The 24862-nt window shown below is 28.8% G+C and overlaps 1 protein-coding gene across 1 annotated transcript in view; it reads right to left on the reverse strand.

The window, feature by feature from the left end:
- Positions 1-7725: 7725 nt before the first annotated feature.
- LOC107456153 (FMRFamide receptor) overlaps positions 7726-24862 on the reverse strand; it is a 29087-nt gene continuing 11950 nt past the window's right edge. The window contains exon 2 of the mRNA XM_016073937.3: positions 7726-7884. The gene's annotated coding sequence lies outside the window, so the exon portion shown is untranslated. The remainder of the gene's footprint in view (positions 7885-24862) is intronic.

Genomic DNA, 24862 nt, shown 5'->3' on the forward strand with positions numbered 1-24862 from the left:
AGTCCTATTTTTTAATTACATTTTAACGAACCTCTTTCCATGGCAACGTACGTTGAAAAAATAGTACTTCTTCAACAATATTGCATGCGAACAACTAAACGCAAAGAGATGGAAATTATCGCAAATGATCTAAAATATATATTAGCATTCTTTTACAAAAAGCTCCATGACAATCAGTGAGGCCATTCAAATGATATTACGGAAAGTTGAGTTTCAACAATGAATTTTCTTATTTTCGAAATTTCTCCTAAGCTACATACCGCAGAGAGCTTATTTACTAACTAGTCGGGAAAAAAAATCTAAGAACTGAAGGAAAAACTCAATTTCAATTTGTGTTGTCATTTTCGAGTAATTAACGTACAAACATTCAGACTTTTCCATTTATAAACATGGAGAGATTGCATGGATAAATTTTGTTCTGGAACATATTCTTCTTTATTTATAAGTAATGTATTTGTATTATTCTTATTATATTTCATATCTACATTACACAAATCTGTATAACTTCCTATTTCTTCAAAAAAAAAAGAGCCTATTGCATTTTTAAATTATTTTGTGCAAAATGTTAAGTATAGAATATGTTTCTGTCATAAACAGCAAAATTTAAAATCTCCCAGAATTAAAAATAATCGTAATGAAAAGACTAGAAAAGTTTATTTCGATGAGTAAAAACAAATAACCTGTCACAAACACAGTTCAGTTTCTTTTATTGCAGCATAAATTGGATAAGACACAAATGTTACCAATCAAATTCAAGGCATGGACTTAACTTATGTGTATTATGAAGTTCAAAAACGAAAAGAAAGCAATCATTGGGAATACAAAAAAAAAATAGCTTTTTGATTTTTTCCGTAACTATTTCACCGTCTTCTATTCTATTTTCCTCTTTCCTTTATTATTAGTCCAGTAATTGTAGTAAGAAAAAGGCTGTTTTTTTCTGCAAAATTAATACCCAAGATTTATATTTATAAGTGTTCATTATAAATGATGTCTTGAAACACTCTTATTTTCCTACCTTAGCTTTCCCACTTTGGGGTCTGAAGGTTAAAGGGAAGAATATTTTGGTTTAGGAGTAGAATTGATTTTCTTCACCAAAGGCAAGTGAAGCATTGTTTCCGATGTAATTTTTATAATGAATTAAGCGAAACCAAAGTAAAATCTACAGGTTTTAGAGTTTAAAACTTATAGCGGTTTTTATGTGTTTCATGCCATTTATTAATTTGATATTATTGAAATATTATTTTTTTTTTTTTCAAATTTTTCATCATATTAAAATTGTAGTAAAGTATATTTTTATGATCTCATTTGCTTAATAATTGTTTTTAAAATAATTTGAAATAGTTACATTATGATAAAAAAAAATAGCTTACTTCGTAATTCTAAGATTTCTCAGTGATTTGTTCACTTTCGAATAAACTTGTTCCAAATATATCCTGGCTATTTATATTAATTCAGATTATTTATATTGTTTTTTATTTTTTTATTTATTTATTTATTTTATACCATGTCGGGATATTTTTTCATAATCAGTTGATTTTTATACAAATCTATTGTTCAATATTTACTCCATATCGGAATTGTACATAACAATGCTTAACTCTGAAGCTCAATATCTAGCAATATCAAAATTCGCATTTGACGTGTTTTTTTAGTGATACTAATCGTCATTTTTGTTAGAAGAAGAGAAAATTAAACTAATTAAAAGATTTTGAAAGGGATTGTAAGATCAGAAAGGGAGTGCTAGATTTTATTCACGAAACTAATTATTTTTTCTCTAAGTTTTATTATTAATCACATTTTTTTGTCCACAGATGGTGCTATCGTCTGTAAATGATGATCAATGGATAAGATATATTCTCTGATGCATGCCAGATAATTCTAATTGAATTATTTGCACGGATGTCAGTTTTTAGGCTGTTTTACATTATTTTTGAAAATAATACGCATTTCAGAAACTTGTTTTATTGTTTTCCCAGTTATCACGCTATTTGTTGACAAAATTTATAAATAAATTTCACATTTTGTAAAAATTTATCTTGGTTTTCTACGCATAATGCTGCAGGGCGTAAATTTCTATCACCTTTTCTTATTCTTTTATTAGCTATAAATCTTTAATGCAATTTTTTTTTGTTTATAAAATGGTGCTTAAATAATAAAATCAAAGTATAGCTTTAATAAAAATTAAATATTAGTAATAATAACATTGTAATAACGTTTCATGTATTTCAGGCTATACTTTAAAAACAATCAATAATTTTTTTGGGAGATGCTTTTAATTTAATAGTTGACTTTTGGTTACAAAAATAAATGCTTTTTGTACTTTTTGTTTTACCTCTTTTGCACCGTTGGATGGAGAAAGAAACAATTTAGAATCAGAAAAGCGCGTTTCGCATATCATACTGTACGCCGTAAGACCATGAAGGGAACATCGCGTGGTCAGCTTTATGTGAACACTGTACAGAAGGAGTTAAGGTAAATAAATAGAAGCTTTCTTATAATAGGTTCTTGCTTCTATACCCCCCGAAGCTGTAGTGTTTCTATTTCCGTGCAATTATTTGTACATTATTAACGTTGTTTTGTAGGCAAAGAAAGGCAAAGTATACTTTTTCTCCAGTTGATAAGGTGCATCTTTTAAATAAAAATGACTGAAATAAAGAAAACAGTTAATTTTGTGTTAATTTCTTCCTTTGCAAATAATAATCTTATTTATACTCTATCAGAAATATAATCTCAAATTCACCTTTTTTTAAAATCTATTAAAATGTATTTTTTGCTGTTCTAAGTACTGCGAAACAGTCATTAGTTATTTCGTATATAGTCTTGTTTATACTGATACAACCAACTTTTAAAATCCTACTGCCTCCTTTATATTATTTTTTATGCATTTTTTAGCTAATATGTCCTCAAAGAATAATCTATAATAATCAGTTCTGTTTTGGTTATACTTTTAAGTCACTGTGCCAAAAAATGGCTCGGCCAAATTTGATTAGAATTTGAAAACATTTTTTTCCAATGCCTGTCTGATTGATACTCATCAATCAGGTATCCATAGGGCAGATTTTTTGACCACTGTTTCAGAGGCACCATATTAGGTGGGCCAGCGTTGCTCCCATAATAAGGACAGATAGTACGGAAAATGACAGAACATCCATGCCTTTTTCCTTGATTCGAACCCAGGACCTCTCTGATGTGAGGTCAGCTCCCTGACCATTACATTCTAATCGGGTCGATGAATAAGAATACATGCATATACGTACGTACAAGTAAGTACATATGCGTACAGGCTGATAGGATAAAATCAAAGCAGACTATGTAGTTTTAATATCTTATTTTAGCTACAATTTTTGCTCCATTAGTTATAATCCTTCACATTCTACAACATTTTTAATTTCTGAATTCATAAAGAAAAATTGCAGAAGTTTCACTGAATAGTTTAGTTAACTTCTTTTATGGTTCATCATAATTCATATTATTTTTAAATGTATCAAGAAACTATTAAATTTTAACCTAAATAAAGACATAAATAAAAGAAAAATTTAAAGTATCCTTCAAGAAATTGTAGTTTCAAATGATGTTTTTTAGTCTTCTACGGCAAAATTTTACTCTCACACAAATTTTAACAAAAGAAGAAACAAGAGTTAAAACAAATGATCTGTCAAAAACAGAATTAATTGCTTTTCCTTTTTTTTCGAAACAAAACTTTACCATTACTAAAGGTATTACCCTACCATTCTACTTTAAAAAGTAGTCTCAATAACTCAATTTTTGCTTGCCTTGATAATTTTGAAACTGGAATAATTTATATTTTGAAATAAAATAAATGAGGATTTATAGCTTAATTCATTACTTCACGTCTCTTCTTTACTATAAATGATGTATATTCTTTGAATTTCTATGTCCTTCATAAAAATTTATTTTTCTATGAACAGAAAGTGTTCTAAGGAATTGTTCACCGTCCTTTGTAACTATTTGGTTAGACTAAAAGGTAACTGCAGTATATTCAACTAAATATTATTAAATATTTTGATGAAAGGGATTAACATTTTCTGAGTTGAATCCATGTACAAATCATGTTCTTTTTTTTAAAAAAAATTATTTTATTTCAGAATGAGAGAAATAAGGAAATAAAAATTTAAAAATTCAAGATGCAACTTTAAGAAAATTCGAGAAGGAATTCGTGGTGCTACTTTAAATAAAAAGTAAGAGAAAAATATTTATGTAACTTGCATTTGTTAATTCACTTAATTATTAATTTAATATTCATTAATTAAATCGCTATTCATAACGCTCCGAAAAACACAATCTGGTGGCAGATTTAAAACAGTATCTGGGCGACAAGTCCTGAACAGTTTTCCATGCAATTAAATTTTTTAGAATTTGTTAATAGAGAAACTTCGGTTTATAAGTCTGTAAAAAAGAAATGTAGCTTTCTTTCGTCTACTCCACATTTTTTTCTTTGCAAATCTTTTTCGTTCTTAATAAACCTTTCATATAAAATATATTCAAAATTTGTCATAATCACCCAATTTACCATACTTTTTAAAGATATTTATAGCATTTTTCGTGCCAATATTTTTCTTGAGAGTGTGCTATTTTCTCCAAGGCTATTAAAAAGATAAATTTTTTGGACCAGTTCCAACTTTCTTCATGACTTCATTTCTTCTGAGTAGTTAACTTAGTTGCATATGCAACATAACAAAAAAAACTGATATTAATTAGAAAATTATTTTTAAACTAGTAGGGTAAACCAACCATTGAAGGAACACTACCCAGTGAAGGAACATTTCATATATATTGATTAAAAATAAGAATTCGAAAGTTTTTCCTTAGATTTATTGGAAACAATAGCTTACTGCCAAACAATAGGAAGTCATCTAGCAATGTTTTGGATTACCTGATTAAATAGACTTCTCTGGAAAATTTTTTGAATTTGTTATTATCTCTGCAACACCTTGTTTCTTTGAAAAAAATATTAGGTGATTGTTTGTATTTATATGTTTGAAGTGGAATTAATTGCATGTAATAGTTTTATTTTTCTCACTGTGAAAAAGAGAATTCAAAATATAGTTATTGAAGCTACGTTTTATTTTTTTAAGCATCATAGCATAATAAAGTACTGAGATAAGGGGTGTTTATTCACTGGATCACCAAACGATGAAAAACCAGTGAAGGAACAAGTGTTTCTATACTGTTTTTTTTCTAACTTAATGAAAATAAAAAATAAACTTTAATTTTCTTTTACCTTTAGTGATGTTCTGCATCAAAAATATGTTAAAAATACGAAAAACAACTTCTAACCTGTTCCATCACTTGATCTTCTTACCACTCGTTATTTGAACCTCCAAAACGTTAAAAAAATATTATGCAAGTTCTGTAAAAAAACTTTTACACAATTTGCAATTAGTAACAAATATGTTGACACTGTCATATAACTAAAATTACGAATTTTGAAATTAATATGATTTTTTAAAAGGCAAGCGAAGCCTAAGTGTTCCTTCACTGGTTAGTTTATCCTAAATTATTTTTTGTAAATAGTATTTTGAATCAAATTATCCTATTTGATATTTAAAAAAAATAATACATATTAATGAATTTAGTAAAAAAAGGAGTCATAGAATACTTTCTTCAACATATTTGCCTGCAGATAGTACAAATCAATAATAATTGTTCGACTAAATGGATAAACGCAAAAATTAGGCTTCTTAGCAATAAACTAGAAATAATCTCGCATCTACACAAGTTAAAAATAAAGACTAAAATAATTTGCCCTTCAATCGAATATGAGGTGTTCGATTGATACACAAAACGCTTTTGTCTCGAACTGACTACAATGCTGAAGAAAAATGTCCCCAATCGTAGACAGACCATGGGTTAAAGACAATTTATTGTTGAAAAGTTTTTGTGGTTTTCGTCTTCATTTAATTCATTTCTTTTTATATACTTTTTAATCGGTTAATTTTTTCAGAAATTAAGCCATTTGTCAGTTAGTTGATTTGCTTTCTCACTTCTGACCATTTCTTCATTTTCTCAGTTACAGTAAGGCCGCTTTTTCATTACACGACATGATACCGAGAAAACGGAGGCATTGGTTGTCTCATGATACAGGATCTAGTAAGATACATTGCAGAAGCATACGAATTTTCCCACTCAACGATACGATATCGTTTATGGAAATGACTTATCGACAAGCACCCATGTATTCCATCAAATCGCGCCGATATTTTTTTTTACCTTTTGTATCTGCTTTTACTCTTCTGTTTTATATTTTACTAAGATATCAGTGCTAGTTAAAATTAACTCGTATTTGTTTGCTTTAAGAAATATATAATTTAATTACAAATAATATAATTTGTTTAGTATCCACGATGCGTGAAATTATGCTTTAAATTTTGGATAAATTTCAACAATTATTTTCAATTAATAAACATAGATGGCACTACTACTATTCTGTACTTATATAGATTATCTGTAAAATTATATATATATATTAATTGATAAATTAATTTGCTTTTAAAATTCGTTAAGAAAATCATTTTATTTTCTACTTCTTCCTTAAATTCTTCATGGAAGGTTTTAATAATAATTCTGATCGACCGGTCTGTGTAGGGGGCATGGAACTGTCCTTGCATCAGAAAGGTCCTGGGTTCGAATCCCGGGTAAGGCATGGATGTTTCTTTCCCTCTCTGTGTGTTCTATGTCCTTTCTCCTTTGTTTGTTAATATGTGTGAATGTGACCCGCCCTATAAACGGGTTGTGGTTGTGTGAATAGCGTGGCAAAAGTCGAATTCCTGGGCATAGATGGCGCCACTGAAAAACAGGAACAATCGCAACCCCACTGCCTAAACAGGCATACGACAAAAAAAATAATAATTCTGCTACAAGAAACAAACAAAAAAAAAAACGAAAAAGAAAAAAAAAAACGTAATCTACTACGGTCAGCAGAAAAAGCGTCAGTCGAACCCTCCGACAACAATAGTATCGTTCCGTCATGTCATTACCGATTTGATAATCGTCTCGTATGATGAAAAAGCGTTTCATCAACTGATTTTAGTATCACTTTCACAGTCTTTTAAAATGAAAAATAAGAAAAATCCTAAAAAAAATCATGTCTGAAATAAACTAATAAAATTCAATTCAAAATGAGCGCTGCCATAAACCAACATATTACGTACGTAAAATGCAACATAGATTTTGAAAATTATAGTGTAAACTTCTGAAAAAAAATTTAAAGACAAATATACTTCTTATGAAATAAGTTGACAAAACCAAACGTTTCTCTTAACAATGAAAAATATTACATGGCTCGCTCTATCACATAATGCCTGCCAAATTTTAGATATTCATACCATTCTGACTTGCAATATAAGTCTGAAATTATTTTAAATTTGCTCGATTACATTTTCCCTTTAAAAATTTTTTAATATATTTTTTTTTAAAATTTAGCAACAGTATTGTAAATCAAAAACATGTCTAACCTACTGGTGGCTTAGCCAACGGGCAAAATTGGAAGAATGTTTTTCCCCAATGCACTATTTCCCTATCTAACATGGAAAAACCTGTTTTGCTATTAAGAGAAGACTGCTGGTTGAAATGAGACATTTTACGATTAGAATTGTCAGTGGATTAATATAATATTGGGGATAAGTATATCTTTTCGATGCAACAGTGGTACCAAGCTGAATCACAAATTGTTTATAAAAATTAAAACTAGTATAAGACTTTATGTACATTCACAATAACAAATTTTATTTTCACAATAACGCCATCAATGGAAAGATATGTAGTAAACATCACATGTGCAAAAATATTCATAACAACATTAAATTTGGTTACAGAGACCATGAAGCCAAACAAATTCCATTAATGGTGCAACTTCATTGAAACCTGAAAGAAAAGGAAATAAACAATATTATGATCTTGAATATCATGTAAATACGTTAACGACTACTTGCATGCATGAAGCGGATACATAATTATTGTTACTAATTTATATCAAACTATTATTCAGTTCAATTTTAAGTACAAAGAAAACCTGTTTTGTTAAATTTGATGACATTTTATTGGATAGAAATGTATTGTTATAAAATCTAAATATATAAAACGAAATGTTTATATAAAAGTATGTGTGAGCTTGAACCTACTTTAAATCAGCAATTCTGATCGATTCTGATCTGAAAAATTAGTTTCATCGCATTGTTCTCATGAATTTGTTAATCTTAGGTAATCACAAGTAAACTCAATGCCGATAATTACTCGAATGGGAATGAAGTCACTGAATTCGTATTTAAAAAAGTACATGGAACCGCGCTTTCTTTTTCTATATTAATGCTCTTTTAGAGCGTGTTTCTATGAACTTAATTAGTGAAAACTCAACAAGAACTAATGAAATAAGATTGAGTTATCTATTAAGTCGTTGAGAAATTATGGTAAGTTTTGAATGTTAAATTTTGAATAATACTGAATGGATAGTTTTTTTTTCTTTCTTTTTTCTTTTTTTTTAATGGCGGGCACTTGGAGTTTTTCCCATTGGCTACAGAAATGCCAGAACTGTTACTCTCTTCTCGTTACCCAGTGGGCACCTGTGGCGAAGCCACGGCGGCGGAGCAGCGCCGCCCACGCCACACAACTACAAACCCGCTTATAGGGCGGGTCACATTCACACAAAGAGGAGAGGGCATAGAACACAGAGAGAGAAAGAAACATCCATGCCCTGAGCAGGATTCGAACCAGCGGCTAATGGTTCCGCAATTAGACACGCTAACCACTCGGCCACCTGGTCGGACTATATGAATAGTTAATCTTTCATTTCGTCACTTGAACTTCAACTTAGATTATGCTAAATCTAATTGTATACAGCTATATAGGAATATTAAAAAAAATGAATAAAAAAATAAAGTTTAATAAAGTAATTAAATAATGTATTTAAAGTGGTTACTCACTACCATTGTTGATATTATTTTCTATTATCATAAAAACCTGAAAGAATTTCGTGCAATTTCCGATAATCAGAGCTCTTAGTAAATGTAGGAAAAAAATTTAATATTTGAATTAAATTTGATGCTTAATATATAAAATTAAAGTAAATTTAATATTTACCGTAACAAAACGTGGAAAGAAAAGTATCAATAAATGACCACCGAAAATTGAGCCTAACTCCATGGCGAAAATATTCTTGTAAAGAACCGTACTGTAAGATAGTGAAATTTCTAGCAAAAAAAGAAAAAAAAACATAACTCCAGTAAATAAAAAGTAAGATATTCATTATTCAAAATTATAATTCCCATTTTCAAGCATTTCGTAAAAAATACAAAGCGGAAAAGTAAAATTAACCAAACAAATGTCTTCTATGCCATGGCCTAAGATACCTCTTAGCTACCTAACTACCTAAGCTACCTACCTAAGATACCACATTTTATAACGTTTACCAAATTTTATCACATGATAAAAACTATATTTTATTGTTTATATTACCAAAATCATTACTAAAGCGCTCCGGCAAAAATTACCAAACTCTTTGGTGTTCCCATAGAGCCAGAAACACGGTAAATTTTTCCACATTCTGGTAGTTTCGATCATATTTTTTTTTCTCTGAGTACTAAATAAGTACTCAACCCCGTACCCATCAAACTGTCTGCAATATTTTAAAACAGATGAAATATGTTAGGAAATTGTCATGACGTCATGCGAATGTTTCAAAAGTTGCCATGGGCTCCTTATCTAAGAGCTAAATAGTTTGATAAAACCTGAATTTAATAATAGTTTAAGGAATTTTACAGCATATCATTATAAATGTTTATATCTAGTATATATTTATACAGGCGGTTTAAATAAAGGAAACATTCATCTAGAAATATGTTAACCATATTTTTTTAAATTTGGTATAATTTATTAACAGTTGCCGTCAATCAGCTTATTCCATATTTTATTTTTTTCTTTCAATAAAGCATTTACAATATATGTATAGAAATATGCCTCGTTTAAAAAAATTAATAATTCAATTTATTAAAAAAATATTAACAATAACATTAAAAATTAATAATATTATTAAGTAATACTTTTAAACTTCATATAAATCTCTAATGATTTTAACAACTGAAAACTTTCAGAAGAAATTCCTTTTTAAAACATATTCTTTCTTATTTTTACATTTTTACCTTATAACGTAAAAAAAAAGGTCTTAAATGGAACAGTTGTAAAAAAGGCGGCAACAATGGACAAAGCAGAAAATATACCATTTTATCTGTCCTTTCAAATCGAAGCAAGTAAAAAATATATCCACTTTTATTCTTTAAGCTTTTCTTCCCTGGTTATACTAAGGCATATTGAAGTAAATTTGAAATAGAATTCACAATTCAGTAAGGCACTTTAGTAAAATCAAAGAAATATTTTGCGTGAAATAAAAATAACTATGTTAGGTGCTTTCGTTTGAAGAAGCTATTGCTGAAAGCAGAAATGCTCTCTCACAAAGCTACATTTCTCAAATGACAATTTCAGTCTATTTTCGTGTGGAAATGTAAGTGTAAAAACGTTATAAGTAACAGGGGGCTTCATGAATGTGCTACAAACTTCTAGGAAAGAAAGTGCACATCAACGAGAATAAAATTGCATGTAAACCGATGCCTGGAGATTTCATCATATGCCGTTAGTGTAGCTTCCTAATTATAAGCTATTTCTTCATATGTTTCTGAACAAGTCATAATAGAAAAGCATCCCTAGCCGCGTATGACGACATTTCCGTGCATTGGTTACCATGCAATTTGATTATATTTCCTATCTCCCCTTGAAGTTTGTCCAATGTTATGATTGTTTCCATCAGTCCAATGTTATGATTGTTTTTTAACTTCAACAAAATGAAGCTATAAGTGCCATTTACAAAAATATGCAGAAATTTGTTCCTCAGTGCCATTTTCAGTTTTTTAAAATGTTAAATAATGAATAAAAATCGTTAATATATCGAATGTAAGACTCTTTTGAAGTATTACATGTGTAAAGGCTATGCGACAAAAATTAATTCAGTTGTCAGTATTAATCATCTTCAATAAGATACGAGATTAAAATTCCTTTGATAACATAACAGGAACAAAAGCTGTAATTAATTAAAACTAACTCATTTTAAATCGTAATATAATTATTTATTTGCTTGCAAATAATGTATTGAAACATCCTGAGTACAATACAGGAATTATTGAATATTTATATTAGAAATATCTTTTTTAATTCTGTGTCAAAAGGTCAATTAAAACTAAAATTTTTATATTTCCCCTTTCAATTAACTCCTAATCCTTAGGCAAAGAATATTCTGTCTTTAATCCTGATTAAGAACTTCATTTTCAAAAGCAACATGTCACGTGTTGTCTGTACAATAACAAGCCATTTCTCATGCTTTGGGAAAAGAACTTCTGAATTATTCAGGTGAGGTGATAAAAGCAGCTTGTTAGAAATCATTTGTGAACTTTAATTACCATAATTTTCCGACAGATCCCTCTATAGAAATCATTCAATTCGAAAAGGAACAGCGTGTTTCGAATAAATTAGAAGCTGTGTGAGTGTCATATGCCTTTGTCAAATTTACTCACACATTAGCATGGAAATTTTAACATTTAAATTTGAATGGTAATACTTATTTGTATATTAATGTTGTTTTAACTTTAAGAATGAAACATTCGTGATAGACACTAAAAATACGGCAGTTTTGAAGTGTAATCATGAGAACTATAGCTAAATAGAATTTGAATTATCATATATAATTTTTATATTTAAACTATTTGCGATATGTAGAAATTTATTATAATTACACAACTTAAGGATTATTTCTAAAAGGAATCTTTTATTATGTATTCAAAATATAGATCGTTTTAATTGAAATTATAGTATTTTATAAGTTGTCAGTTAAGTTGTAGTTTAGAATTTTTGAAATTATTGTTCTGTAAGGAGTTTAGTTTAATTTAGAAAATGGTGGTTAAGAATCTGTAGTTATAAGTGATAATATTTTTCGTATTATTTTTGTTTTCCTGAAAGAATTTAGGAAGAGATATTTTGGTAAAATTCCAAAATATGCACCTCGATCCGAAAAATGGTTTTAAATTTATTTTTATTTATTGATTGGATTTGCATGATACTTTCAAGTACGTAATTTTGTTGAATCTAGAATATTAATGCTTATTTTAAATAATTTATTCTATATAATTTCCCATAATATTAACTAACAGCGCAGATTTATGTTTTACTATTACATCTTTCGTACGTCAGATCATACACTGTAAATAAATAAATAAAAATAAATAGCTTAAGAGTTACCGCTTTAAGCCGGCGGATCAGTTGATTGTTCGAAACCGTGAAATTAAACCTTAAATCCGTAGCCTCGATGGTTTTTTTCAAGTTTCGACAAGTTTTTTTTGTAACAATTGCGAAGAAAATACGTAATCAGACTGGTTTTTTACGGTAAAACTAAACCTGTCGTCTCAACAGAGTCTTACCATATGAGAGCAAGAACAAGATTTTTCTGTGAAGATTTCATGTAAACAGAATTTGTATCGATTAGTCATTGCTGAGATTTGAGCCTGGGTCACTTCGTCGACAAGCATGCACTCTTTCCCCTGAGCCACTGCTGCTCAAGTGTTTTAGTAAGAAGAAATTGTGATAATGAGAATAAATTTGGCATTTGTTCAATATTGAATCGATTTCAATAAATTTAATTACCGTTTTATTTATGTGATGTTGATGAAAACCACAAAGTAATTGCTTAAAAGTAAGAGCAAGTAAAGAAAATCGTGCAATGATTGGAAAAAAGGTAAAGTTATATTACGAAACGCAAAACTGCATGGCAAAAACTAGAATTTCAATTGACGGTTTTAACCCGTTTTTGATAAGCATGAAAAATGGAAAAAAACAGCGTTTAGTCATCAAAACGACTTTAAACCGTTAAATATACTGAAGAATTTGGATAAAAACAGCGGATATTTGTATTGTGTACAAATTTAAATTATTTTCACAGTTACTTGTTTGTTCAGTCCTTGCTTTGCAGCAAGCGTTGTTGCAACTCAGAGTTTTTTTACAGTTTTACTAATAAACTTTTTAATGAAACTTTAAATTTTTTGAACAGAAAAAAAATTTATAACAAATTTTTAAGTACTCTCTTCATGGAAAGAATAAAAAGTTTAAAGTTCTCGGATTTTATTGAAGAAAAGAAAGTAGAAACCTACATTCTGCTGCTTGAACATATGATATATTTATGATTTTTTTTACGCTAAATCAAATGAGAGCAATATCGAGATGATCAAACTAATAGGTTATAAGTTATAAAGTCTTTATGAGCAATAAGTATACTTTTTTACTCATACAAATATAAGCCTCTGACATTGCAATCTAAATAAGTAAAGCAATGTTTCCTATGCATTACACTAAATCGGAAGAAACTATACACGAGTCAGTATAACGAATAGTTTAACGTTGCAAGAGATTTGCGTAGATTAAGTACTACTCTTAACAATATTTATGTGCACGTTTTGTATTACAATCTATTAACTCTCTGAGCATGTAAGGTATATTTTCCTATGGTTTTTTTTTTATTTTGAATTGAATGAGATAAAGTCTGAGTCGATAAAATAAATGGATTAAAGATTAAAAGAAACCACTAAGAGAAGTAATTTTTAACAATTAGAAATTTTATCAATTGATAAAAATTAAATTTATAATAAAAATATTTTTCTATTTAAACTTTAAGTTTTTAGTAGATTGCTAAATTGCTACTATTTTAAAAATTCGAAATGTAAAGCCAACTTCATGTGTTAAAGTTCCAAACGCTTACAATACATTGTTGTCAAATATTCGAAAATAATATTAAAAAAAACATAAAACATAAAAAATATAATTTTGAATTTTTAAAGTCAATGAATGACTTGTGTAGTACCAAAATCAACATGTTAAAATAATTTTATTTCTGTTATGTTATTAAAAATTAAAAATCATTTTTGGAATATTTATCCATTATTTATTAAACTTTTTATTTAAAATCTAATATCTACCTTATGACCAATGAAAAATTATGAATAATAAAATTCCGAATAAAAACAAAAATTTTGAAAGCGATAAAAATGAAATCGCATATTTTCAAAACTGATCTGAATGAATCCAAAGAATCCAAAATGTTTAAAGATTAACAATTTATAAACTTGTTAAATTATAACTTATTCGAGATTGTCTAAAGAAATCAATTCTTTTAAATAAATTTCCAGACGTTAAAATATATTACAGATTTAACAAAGAAGGCTTAATAAAGCTCATATAAATCACAAAATACTCACAAAAAAGACTCGCATAAATCTCTATATATTAAAAGTGCATACCTATTTTTAAAAGTTTATTCATAACAAATTTTCAATCTTCAAGATAAAGTATTACAAGTGAAAGAAAAATAGTAAACTATTACAAAATTATAAAAAAGGGAAAATATATTTCACCGTCTAGATAGCTTACAACCTTTCGATTAACAATCTTTTTCAAATATTAACATGGTTAAAGATGAGTGTTATTATAATCTAAATTGTTTATTTTTATTTAGGGAAAAATTGTTTAAGTAAAAACTATGCCTACGGTAATTTCCTTCCTGGAAATAAAAATTTGAATCCTTGAAATTGTTTCACATTTATTAAAGATTCAAATATGCTACTTTTCTAGCCCCGTATTTCATTACATTATATATTTTTCACTGTTTTACTCGTTCAGTAAACAGTTTGTATAGATTTTTACTGAAGAGAGATTATAGAGACATACGCGGATGAACTTGTATCATCTTTAAGGTTCGTAAATGTATACTTTTTTTGTGGAAGTTTCTACATCCAGAGTTTTTCAAGTACTTTTAAAACAAAGATACAGTGAACTAGGTTAAGACAGGCATATGATCAAAATAAGTACTCTTTCGCATTTCTATTCGTGATGCTACACTGAAAAAAATTCCAGATCAATTTAGGGTGAAAAGTACTGGCACCCAAAATACACCATCCGTAAAATCCATTTTCAAAGTAAAATTTTATATCGCAATTTTTTAAATTTTTTACAGTAATATTTATTTAATTAGAGTGGTTTAGTGTATTATATTTTATATTTTATTTCCGTCGTTGAACAGCAGACCCAGTTTTTGGGTTTGCGACAACTAATGTTCAACTCTGTAGCCTTGTAATTTTGAACCAATCCAGAAGATGTGGAAACCCCCCCCCCCGAGGTATTATTTGTTATGGGAACATGGAGGACTTTGTGGCTTGACAGATTTAGCGTGCATCAGTCACCATTTTATAACTCGGAGAGTCTTCGGCCGGCGGGGATCGAACCCTCGAGCTCCTCTGACATACGGGCCCAGTGCCCTACCAACCAGGCTATCCCGGCACCCTTAGTATATTATAGTAAATACAACAGTTAATATATTGTCATATCAGTTTATCTGATTCTTTGTTTCGTAAAATTTTACATTAAAACTAGATTTTACCGGCACCCCAAGTGTCAGGACATTTTACCTAATTTGATGAATTTTTTAACAATGTGGATAACAATATATTAGGTGAAATCGGGAAGGAATTCTCATGACTTTATAAAACGGATTACCTTGGGAGACATACAATTGTAAAGAAAAAACTAACTTTGTTTATTTTATTAATTATAAATAAGTTCAATAAGATATACACTGTAAAAATTTCCGGATCACTCTGACTGCAGTATTTTTATTTTTGCGGCAGTAGTCATTTTTACCGTAAAATGTGATACCGTAATTTTTACAGCAATGTTAATCTAATTACAGTTTAGTGATTTTGCAGTAAACATTACTGTAAAATTTACTTTACATCAAGTTTCTTGTTCTGAAAAGTTTTACGGTAAAAATTACTGGCATAATGAGTACCACCCGAGTGCCTCAACTGCAATATTTCATACCTTGTTCGATCTTTATTTTAATGCTACATTACATCCTTTATTTAAATTCGGGAAGTCTAGTTAATACATGAGCATACTAAGGTCTGCATCATTTCGTTACATAAAAATAATGGTTTGAAAACCAATAAAAAATAGAGAAAGAGCTTTCAGATTTCTCTATGAATCATGAGGGGAAAAGCAAAATTTCACGTTTTTTTCTGAAATATTGCTTATAAAATAAATATTGTCAAAAAAATTGCTTATAAAATAAATATTGTCAAAAATATTGCTTATAAAATAAATATTGTCAAAAATATTGCTTATAAAATAAATATTGTCAAAAATATTGCTTATAAAATAAATATTGTCAAAAATATTGCTTATAAAATAAATATTGTCAAAAATATTGCTTATAAAATAAATATTGTCAAAAATATTGCTTATAAAATAAATATTGTCAAAAATATTGCTTAAAAAGAATGTTAAATCGTAAATAATTAAGGTTTTATATTTTAGATTGCAGTACAGATTTCCTGTATTTTAATAACTCTATAATACAGTGTAAATGGAACAATAGACAAATAAAATTTTTCGACAACTTTCATATATTTGTAGGTATTTATTTTAAAACAGATCATGGAATAATTTTTGTACAATAAATTGAGTGATTTCAGTAAATATTTTATAGGTTATTAAAATATTGATTTCAACAGTGCCATAATACGATTATTATTATTATTTTTTTGTATGTAGTTTGAAATACGAAATTTTAATTTCTAGGGTCTTCAAATACAGGAAAGCGGGATTCAAGTAAATAAAAATGCCACAAAATGATGTAGTGCCACAAAATGCCACAAAATGATAAAAATGCCACAAAATGATTAAAGAAACTTGCATCATTTTCAAATTTGAAATAGAAAATAAATATGCATCAATATTTAAACCACTTATTCCCAATCAGTCATATATTTGCTATGAATTTGACTAAAAACGTATATTTTTACCATATTTATAATTTTTTTTGAAACGATTCCATTTTATTTTGCTTACACAGCGTTATACAGCGGATTCCATCCTGAGTTTACAAATATCAATATTCAATTCAGTTTCCTTGTAATTTTGAACACAACCCAAAAGACATTTTGTGATGGAACTAATCACTTTCGTGCTACATGGGGAGGAAAACTACGAAAATCTCCCACAGATAGCTTAACGGCAAGGGGATTCTAATCCATGATCCGTGTATTTTTCTCTATAACTGTGGTCGTGCGAACGGGAGCAGAATTCGTTTCAATCAGCCATCGCTGGGATTCGAACTAGGTTCATCTCATTGGGAAGTGAACGCTCTATCCCTGAGCCACCACGGTTCTCGTAAAGATATTTTATTTTATAACAGTCACCGAACACCAAAAACAATTTTGGGTTTATGGCTATCAATGCTCAAATCCGTATCCTTGTATTTTCGAACCCATTCCAAAAGACAATGGAACTACTGGGTTAAGTATCAGGAGAAATTTGCCTTCGTTGAAGACTTTTACATAGAACTAACACTCATTTGCATTGCATGGAGAGGAAAACCACATAAACCTCCCACGGTTAGACTGACGGTAAAGGGGCTCTAACACGTGATTCGTCTACCACTGAGAATATTTTAGGTCAGCACTCTGGTCCGTGCAAGTCGGATGCGGAATTCGTATAGACCAGTCATGGATGGAATTCGAACCAGGTTCACCTCATTGAAAGGCGAAAGCTCTATCCCCTGTGCTGACATGGCTCTCATAAAGATAGTATAATTTATTATGTTTCAATTATTTAAAGCAATTAAAACTCATTATTTTGTGCGTTTAAATTAAATAATTTGTTTTTTTGTCTTATTTAAAGAATTGAATTTCAGTCGAAATATTTTTAAAATGAATTTGCGTGTTATCATTATTCTACGATATGCATTTTCATTTACATTTAAAAAATTGAAATGATTTTTTTTTTCAATTTAATTCCTTTTTTTTCTCAAGAAGTCTTCGCTTTTTTTAAACCAACGCTCCTAAATAATCATCACGCATGAAAGTTCATAAATTCTTTTTCATGAACAACCGAGTCGTCTTCTTTCGCCGTAAATGAATTCTCCTTATACTTTTTAAGAAAAGAAAAAATACTGCATAGTTGAATAGTTTTTTTTTTTTTTAATTCGCGAGGAAGTTTTTAATTATCAAACCAAGTGGAAAAAAAATTAAATTAAAAATTCAATATATGAAAGAATATTAAAAATATTCAATTATCTTAAAACTGAGAACATGAAGTATTAGTAAATTATTTTGACAGATTACGCTAAAACATCATCATTCATTTATCTTTCAAAGCAAACGAACCATCCATGACCTTAGATCGAAAAGAATGTTCTATAAGTACTGAACATTTAGTTTACGTTCGAAAAGATCAAAGTTTATGTCGATAATATAGCTATTTTCCTAGATATTATCAATCAATACACAAAAGGATGATAAATTACACTAATTTTGTGTAAATTTAACAAGATAACTGAAAAACAAGGAAGAAAACGGTTTAATTCTATGAAAGATGTTTCTGAGAAATGCGATTTTGGTGGCTTGAAAATCTTCAGTAACAAGCATTCGGGATCAATTTTCAGGATTGATGTCGCAAAAATAAAAATATCCTCGACTGTACAATCATTTTTTTTTAATTTCCTTTGAAGTTTCGCAATAAATTTTATAATTTTTGAAGTTGAGAAAAATAAAATTTAAAAATTTGGGTTGGACAAATACAGTTTTTCCTCCACAGTCCTCCCTTATCAATACTTCACTAATATTCTCGTCAGCTTCTCACTATACTTTTCCTTGCTCTTCTTGTTCATGGGTGGACAGGAAAAGTTTATTATTTTTTTCAAGCACATTTTCACAGCACGATTCAGTTTCACTGCATCATAACTCTTAGGGAGAACCGTTCGTCCACCTAATTGATCTGTCAAAACTTTTTTTCTCTAAGCCCTCCAGGAGAATGACCTTTTTGTCATACTTGCATTTGGGGGGCATATTTGTTGGCCACTCCTTTAGGGGCACCATATTAAGTGGGCCGACGTTGTTCCCACAGTAAGGACAGAGAGTATAGAGAAGGGAAGAACATCCATGCCTTACCCGTGACTCGATCCCATGACCTTTCTGATGCAAGGCGAGTTCCCTGATCCCTACACATGCCGTTCGGCACTTGTCAAAACTAAGTTATTCTCAAAATGCGACAGATCGCAATCCAAATGTCATTTTATTGAAAATGGATATAAACCGTTCTTTCCCCCTGAACTTTAATTTTTTTATTACCTTGAAATATCCAATTTATTTTTATGCAGTTCGTTTTCGCGCTCACTTAAGTAATTAATTGAACCAGGCCAAATTTGTCGTAAGACCTGAGGGCCCGCACTTGTCTGAGATCCCCTAAACATTTCAAATATTATTTTGTATGTTTTTCTACAAGAATTGATTATTATTAGAATGAGTTCACAAAAATTAAATTAAATATATGCTCAAATTAACAAATATATTGTAATTTATTTATCATACAATTAATTTTAGCGAATTTTGTTGATAAACATATAAATTTGTTTTAAAGTTACAACCAGTGTGGCCAGTTGCAACCAGTGTGTTTGACAAAATTAGTCAAACTCATTACTTGGACAAAAATTTATTAAATTTTTTTAAATTGAAGCAGAATATTAAAATACAACTACAGCTCAGCTAATAACAAAATAAGAAGAATAGTATTATATTTTAATACAATACGTTATACACGTATAAAAAAATCTGATAAAATTACCGAACTCTATGGTGAAGACATTTCTGGTAAAAGAAATAAGATTCTGGGTAATAAAACCAAAATATACGGTATTTTTTTAACTATTCATTTTGTAGTTTTTCTGTTTTAATGATAACGGTATATCGGAATTTCTGGTTTTAAAATTATAGCAATATTTACCACACGTTAAATGAAAAAAAAAAACTCATCAAGTAAATTTAACCAAATGAATGGTTTTTATGCCATGCTCGAAGGAATCATGATGTCATTACCATAGTTTACCACATTTACCAAATTGTATCTCTTATTACAAAACTATTTTTTATTGTTAATTTTACCAAAATCATTACTAATGCACTTCGATAAAAATTGCCAAGCTTTTTGGTGTTTTTATAGAGCCAGAAACACGGTAAATTGTTCAATATTCTGGTAGTCTTTACCATACTTTTTTCTCAGTGTAAGTATATTAAAAACAATGCAATTAATAGTCATTTCCCTTATTATTTTCAACTGTTAAGTTCTTTTAACTGAAATCAAGTTCTCTTGATTATTATGAATCAATACACAAAAGCATGAGAAATTACACTAATTTTGCGAAAATTTAACAAGATAACTGAGAAACTATATTTTACTGTGAAATTTATGCTAATGTGTGCAAATGCTAATTTTAATAGTTGCGTTAACTCTTTATAAAATTATTACAAATGTTTATTTTTACAGTCCAAAATAAAAAATATAATTCATTTAACGAAACTCAATATTTTGTTAGTCTATATATTTCGAAAACTTAATAATTCTAGACGTAAAAAATACTATACTTAAATATTTCTTGATATATATAATTCTGGAATAAAACAAAAGAAATGAATAACAGTTAATTAAATTAGTTATAAATGGAAATACTTCGTAGTTCCTAAATTAAATGCTTAAACATAAATACTTTACTAGAATAATATCACTAAATAAAACTGCATTTATTATTGAATGATCCATGATTCTTGAGTTATTATATTGCAATCTTATTATTCTTTATACACTGCGAAATAAAGCATGGTTAACCATATCAGAATATTGTAACATTTACCATGTTTCTGGCTCTTTGGGAGCACCGAAACCTCTGTAATTTTTACGGAAGAGCTTCGATAATGATTGTTTTTAGTTTAAAAATAAAATATATTTTTACAATGTGTGATGAAATTTGATAATTTTATCATGACGTTTAAGTGCTTGATATAAAAATTCGGTTAAATTTTAGATTAAATTTTGCATTTTTTTAAAAAATGTGTAAAAATAAAAACAATAATTCTGAAAACAAGAATTTCTGGTAAACTTCATATGATCGGAAAAATAACCAAATAAATGGATTAATTATAGTAAATTTTGCTTTCATTAAGCAGAATTAAATGTCGTTGCCATATAGTAGGGCAATTTTACCATAATTTTTTTCTCCGTGTCAAATTTAAATAAAATTTATAATTTGTTAGTTTAAGGTTTAAAGAAATAACATATTTTCATGTATGTATATTTATACACCACCACAATGTAAATCCTCTCCCAGTATTTTCTTTTAACTCTCTACAAGGACGTTGGTTGCCAAATATATTTTATGTATGAGTTTGGTAAGGTAACTCGACAGAATTTTTATTTTGATAAATCGCTTACGCAACATACCACTTAAATTTAAAATTTATTACTCGTGTCAAATACTTTTTCGAATATTTATAGCATGCAAAGAACCATCGTTAAAGAGGATCATGGATAGAAAAATCGATTCTTGTAGTGTTTGTCCATTTTCTTTTACTTTCTTCAGTTAGCATTTTTTTTTTATTTTGTGTGCCATTCTATATCCTCTGAAATATTTTTTGCTAAAATTAGAAGAATACTACATTAACATTAAAATATTTTCCAGTTTGTAAAAAAATATTAGTATTATATCCACTAAATATTAATTTTACATATTTCTGTTTTATTATTCTACAATCACATATTTTGCATGCAGAAGTTTCGTTCGTGCACTCTAATTCTTGGTATGGACAAATAGTTTGTGAAAAAGTACTTTGCTATCCTAGCGCTAATTTTTACAGACGAAAATTTTATTACTTTTCATCAGCACTGAGCAGATAATAATTGCTATAAGAGCTAGAATAATAATAACAACTAATTATTTGCAAACGTGCACAAAAGAGATTCGTCAGAGCAATGTTTACTTATCATCACTGTGACCACCAGTGTTATCACATCGTGTACCACTTATGCTACCAATAATGTATAATAATGTTGTTGTTGTTCATTTACGTCGCAGTAGAGCTGCACAATGGGCTATTGGCGACGGTGTGGGAAACATCCCTGAGGATGATCCGACGGCATGCCATCACAATTTTGATCCTCTGCAGAGGGGATGGCACCCCCGCTTCGGTAGCCCGACAACCTGCACTCGAAATCGAGCACTTTACGGTAGAACAGTTTAACGAGGACCAATACCGCACACCCTCGGTTCCTAAGCAAACTGATCCAAGTGGTCACCCACCCGCACACTGACCGCAGCCAGTGATGCTTGACTTCGGTGATCTGGTGGGAGCCGTGTCTAAACGATCAGTCCACTGCGGGACATCAATAATGTAGAAGTTGTAATGATATCATTTTCCACGCATGTTCTGTCGATAGTTTGGATTGTGTGTTCTACGGACTGAATATTCTCTGGAACAGTTCTGGAGTAAATGATAAGATGTCATTTGTGAGAACCAAAATCGCAACTCACTTGTTAAGAAATCAAAATTCCAAGTAACTAAACATGGTTGATGATGAGAAAAGTTATTCAGCTTTCGTGTATTGCATCTCTACAACAATGCTGAAACTATTTAATTCCAAAGCTTGTATTTTCTATTTTCTTAGATAAAATCATCTGAAAGATCTTCTTTTGTTCAAATGATACTTGGAAAAATGATTCGAGTGCTAAATTTATAGAACTTGGTTCTATTAATGATTCTGAAATTTACAAGTACTTAATTTATTTATGATACTAGCAAGCAATTTCATGTGAACACATCTTACTTACTCACCATGCTTATTTTCACGATAGTGCGGGCATGGCAGTCAAGTTGAAGAACTTGAAAAAATTTTTGGTATGTAATTTAATTTCCTTTGCATATTTTCTTCAATAATAGAACGTATTATCATTGTAAGTACACTGGTTGTCGTTAATATGTTGTAAGACTTGAAAAGTTGCTAATTATGTTATTTTTTTTAAATCTCACCATATGTTCTTGTCTTAACACTAATTAACAGGATTAACATTGACAGCTGATTTATGCTGTTAATATTCGCGTGAGTTGAGAAAAAAGCTTTACGCAAACATTTTACACTCTACTCTATTAGTTGTTGAATATACACTAATTTGAGCTTGAAGCTTTAAATTTTGTTTAAAATATATATTTTAAGTTTTTAGAAATTTTATTATATGAAACAATCTAAACAAATTTTCAATCAAATTAATACATTTTTAGTCAGAAAGAACATAATGGCAATTATATTCATTTAAATGCAACGTCTCCTTGATATTTAAAATTGAAGTAACTGAAGTAGACTAAAAACTTGTATAATGTCTCTGCTAAAGAAAAACTAGGTTAATTAATACATATCATTAAATATACTTTAATTAATGTACAGTTCATAGGTTCTCATACTTTATTTATTCTTCAAACAATGCTTAGAAATATCTCATTAAAATTTGATTAATAACAAGCTCTTTTTAGAGTTTAAATAAGACTGGAAATTTTAAAAATGAGACAACGGTGCTTTAAATCATATACTGAAACGACGCTAATTAAATTCAATTAATTTCAATACATTGATTATGAAGATTGGTTACTTTTTATAAATGTCTAATTATCTGAAAGCTTTATTTTTCTTCTGACAAGGAGGACTATGAAAACTTTTAGTTATATATCTCTTAAAAGTTGATTTGCATTTTCTCTTTTTTATATTACTATATTTATAGTTCAGTGAACATGAAAAAATGAAGCTTAACTTGAATAGTTAATGACAAATTAAGTTCAAGTGAACGAATCTAATGCTCAGATCATGAATTATAATACTTAAAGGCAATTTACTCTGACGTCATCATGACGCTTTTTTATAAGTTTCTTCTAGACATACGGGCGCTGCACCCTCTAGCGTCAATTAAATGTATCGGTTAGTTGATACAGTAGATTTATTTAGTTGACATGCTTCGGTTAGTGCCTCTGTAATATTTTTGTTCATTTCTGAAAGATTATATTATGAATGATTTTTATATTTTAAATGGCACTTCTCTAACCGCGTGGTATTTTTCTGATTGTGATTAGTTCTAAATTAAAGTTTTTTTTAGCTTCATTCATTTAAACAATTATAGAACTAAGATAGATTTGCGTGATGTTATGTTGGTGTTTCGAAATTATTCCATATTGTGCATTTATTTAGAAATATAAAATTTTCTAAACTATTTTGTATACTTTTTCGTTGATTTTCATTATATTATATGTAAAAATCATTTCTGTGATATTTTTATATTTTTGTACGCTGATGTTTATTTCATTCTGTCATATAAAAAGTTCTTTCATAAACAGAGAAAATAAATGAATCTACATTAATAACGCTTTTCGGAATTCAGTCTTTAACTTAAATGGTGCCAGTAGTTCAGAAAAATATGCATCTTATTAAACATAGAGATAAATTAAAGTGCAAAAAAAATGCAGTGAAAGTGAAATATTTCAAATAAATCCTAATTTACTTTGCGAAATGTACATTTGTCTTCATTAATATAAGCTGTCCTTGAAGAAAAAGAATCTAAGCAATTCTAAGATCTAAAATGAAACAAATAACCATGATGAAATTATTGCAAAGAACTTCATAGATTCAATTAAAAAAAATCTGAAATGAAGAGGTGAGCTCATTAATCTAACTAGTAGTTAAAATTTTGTAGCAGCGTGGTGCCAAAACATTATGGCCAACGCATTGATAAAAGCACATATGTAAAAAAATAAATAAATAAAAATTAAGAAAAAGTAAGAGGATTCTATAAAAAAAATTCTTATTTCAATCTCATTCATATGTGCAACATTATTTTTTTTTGCAAATCCCAGTTGTTTAAAGAAATATAAGGAAGTCTTTCATGCTTTTGGTA

This window comes from Parasteatoda tepidariorum, chromosome 9 (assembly GCF_982258835.1).
Source record: "Parasteatoda tepidariorum strain Cologne lab strain chromosome 9, Ptep-v5.0, whole genome shotgun sequence".
Lineage (NCBI taxonomy): Eukaryota > Metazoa > Arthropoda > Arachnida > Araneae > Theridiidae > Parasteatoda > Parasteatoda tepidariorum.